The 3,384-nt window shown below is 45.2% G+C and overlaps 1 pseudogene; it reads right to left on the reverse strand.

Moving 5' to 3' along the window:
• Positions 1-919: 919 nt before the first annotated feature.
• On the reverse strand, positions 920-1,602 carry LOC102772413 (annotated as a pseudogene).
• Between the last annotated feature and the right edge of the window lie 1,782 nt (positions 1,603-3,384).

Raw genomic sequence — 3,384 nt, forward strand, 5'->3', positions numbered from 1 at the left:
TATTTTTTTGACAACCTGACCAAAAAAAAAAATAGGTATAGCACAGCCGGTGTGGGTCAGTTTTTGAGCATCGACCCATGAACCAGGAGGTCACAGTTTGATTCCTGATCAGGGCACGTGTCCAGGTTGTGGGTTTGATCCCCAGGAGAAAGCATGCAGGAAGCAGCTGATCAATGATGTTTCTCTCTCACTGATGTTTCTCTCTATTCTTCTCCCTTCCTCTCTCTCTAAAAATCAAGAAAACTTGTTTAAAAATAGGTATAATTTTGATTCATTCACACTGAATAGCTATTATGTTGGCTGATGTCATTTTTTTTTTATTTGATAATCTAAGGGAAAAGAGGCCAGTGCTTCTGACTAAATGGTCAATGCCCCTGACTAGATAGTCAAGCATCAAATGTTTTAAAAATTATTATTTTTTCCCATGGATATGGGTTTTATTTAGGGACTGCTGGGGGAAGACAGGGAAGAGCAAGCACTGATGCACATATGGCAGGGAAGGACTTCTCAACTCGCTTTTTAATTTAGTGTATGCTGCCTGGAGATAAGGTTGAGTGAGAACAGCTGTAGAAGTAAGAGGAAAGGAAAAGGTAAGGTTAAGGCAGGTATACTTACTTCTCTTAGGGGAGAAAGCCAAGACCAGAATATGGGGGCTTGGGGCAGGGAGGGAAGGCATCATTCATATACTGAGACTCAATTAAGACTCATCCCAGCTAGCAGGACAGGCAACTTCCTGTGGAGAGGAGGGGGATGAGGAAGTAAGAATCCTGGCACCCTCTGCATCCACGTCCCTTACCTAGGACAATTGCTCATTCAGCATGCCCTGAAGTCCCAACCAGAGTCAAGAAACCAGGGTACTGGCAGGGGAACAATTGTGCCATTCACCACCCTTCCTGACACTCTGCCCCTCCCTAGCTCCTCACATGAGGTTGCAGCTCTTGGTTCCATCCTTCTGTATCTTCCCCAGTCAGGCCATCTTGCCTACTCTGACCAGATCACTGCAGTCCCTGGAGTGAGTCTGTTTGGCTCAGCTGCCCATGGCCATGGCCATGGGAGGCCACTTAGCCACAGAGAAGCTATCCCTGATGCAGCGCTCAGAGGACTGGGAGGAACACTCCATGCAGGACAGAACCCCCACCTGGCCAGCACAGTGCCCTGCTCATGTGTAACAGGGATAAGCTTTGGCTTGGACATGTCCCTCAGCGTGGCCAGGTCATCTGCATATCTAGTTTGCAGCCAACCAGCACAACCTTGGCATCGGGGCAAAACCCCTGAGTCTCTTTGGCACTTTCTAAGGGCACTGTCCAGCATTTCTGGCTGGCTAACATCAAAGCAGATGAACACAGAGTTTGAATCAGGAAATGCCAGGGGCCAGACGTTTTCATAGTAGGAAGAACCCAAAGTGTCCCACATGTTGAACTCAATGCACACTTGTCTATCTCAAAGCTTACAGTGTAATCTGAAAACCAGGAGACCATAACTCCCTGGCTAGATATCCTTGCAAACACCTGCAGCAGCTTCATCTTGCCACACTTTGTGTCCCGCACCACAACAATCTTGCAGTGGCCACTCTGCCCCTCCATGGTCCCCGCTATGTGCCATGCCCCCTCTGCATCCCTCCTCCCAGGTCTCAGCTACAGCCACTCAGGCTGACCACATTGATATCTCATGGGCTTGGGGAGTTCCCACCCAGGGAGAAGGAGCCCTCTGTCCCACCCCCAGCCCCTTAAAAGTTCTTGTGGCACGCTGGCTTACATAAGTTGAAAAGCTTTGCTATAGGAAGTCCAATTGCAAAGTCAGGGTTAAATACTCCTGGCCTGGCACAATGCTGAGGGCTCAATAAAAGAAATGTTGGTTAATTGACTGTGTCGTCACAGAATAAAGAGGCATGATGAGGAATTTTGCACACGGGGATAGCACCTAACAGGAGAGCCCTCTGCAGCATGTTGTGTCTTGAACACTGAGTCTGAAGGAAGAATCTGATATTTTCTAAAATCGTTAACATTTATTATTAACACCATTGTAGACTCCCTGCCAGGAATTTCAGCGTGAAATTTCTTTGTAGGCTTGGGAACTAATAATCAGCAGTGGAAACAAAGTGTTTTATAACAATAAGGGAAATGAACTTCAAAAGAGAATTAATTCTTTTTTAGATCTAGGAGCGATTGCACTGATCTGCACAGTGGGTGCTATTCCTTGTAACATTTGATGACCATGCTTCAAGAGAACAAAAGGTAAAAAACGATATCAAAGATCTAATATCAAAGTCAAATACAACTTTAGTTACTCTTACACAAATATAATGATACAAAATTATTTCTTGTTAAAGGCATAAATGGTCAGCTCTTTACATAAAATGTTGACTTTGATTTTGACATTATCTCATTAAATTTACATAATTGAACCAAGCATCTTCCCAGTGTTAACTTGGGGGAGAAAAGGTTCCTGTGTAGGTGAGTGTGAGCTTCTAGAACGCCCTTTTATGGATAGATTTCCTTAGTGCCATGCTCTGGCATTTTGATTAGGTGCCTTAACTAACAGCTGTTAAATAGTCTTGATAAATGTTTACAGGTAGTGAGTTGGGTGGAAAGAATGGATTCTGAGAGTAACACTGAGCCGGCCAGCTGCTGAGAGAGAGGAATTGCCTGGGCCATGCAGCACTGACTTTTACAAGATGTTGTCTAATTTCATTTCATCTACACAACACTGGTCTCAGCGTTCCCATTTTGCTGGGGAGGAAACTGAACACCTCACCCTGTAACTTACAGGGACACACGGCCAGGATGTCACACAACCCTTGTCTGGATCAGGCTTGTCCAGCTCCAGAGCTCAGCACATTTCGGGACCACAGTTTACTGAGTCCTGTTCATTGAGTGTTTCAGAAAGAAACTCCAGGAAACTGTAGATGAGGCTGCCAGTAGAGCATCAACGGAGAGAGGAGGGTGTCAGGGGACCTGGCTCCTTGGGCGTTAGTGTCATGCCAGTGTGAAGCAACCTTGAGTTGAGAAAGCAGCAGCCCCCAAAGTACCTTAGCACTGCGCTCAGCATCTCACAACATACTGCTTTCTGGCCAAAGTAGGCTCCATGCTTGTTTTTACACAGCTGTCAGCTAAGAATGGTGTGCTACGTACTTAAAGGTTTAAAAAAAGAACGACCCACAAGAATCTGAGACTAAGAATGGATGTTACCTACAAATCCTAAAATATGTATTAGAGAATATCGACCAACCCATGGACTAAATCCTTCCATACTTTTCGGAGGAGAAAATAAAAATTTGCTGTAGGAAGTGTGATCAATTTGAGATCCTGGTCTAGACGATAGCTGAAGTCTTCTGTTCTAAACAATGAGCTCACCCTCAGGTGGGTGTTTGATGGTTCATTCAAT

Source organism: Myotis davidii, unplaced genomic scaffold (assembly GCF_000327345.1).
Source record: "Myotis davidii unplaced genomic scaffold, ASM32734v1 scaffold303, whole genome shotgun sequence".
In the NCBI taxonomy this organism is placed as follows: Eukaryota; Metazoa; Chordata; class Mammalia; order Chiroptera; family Vespertilionidae; genus Myotis; species Myotis davidii.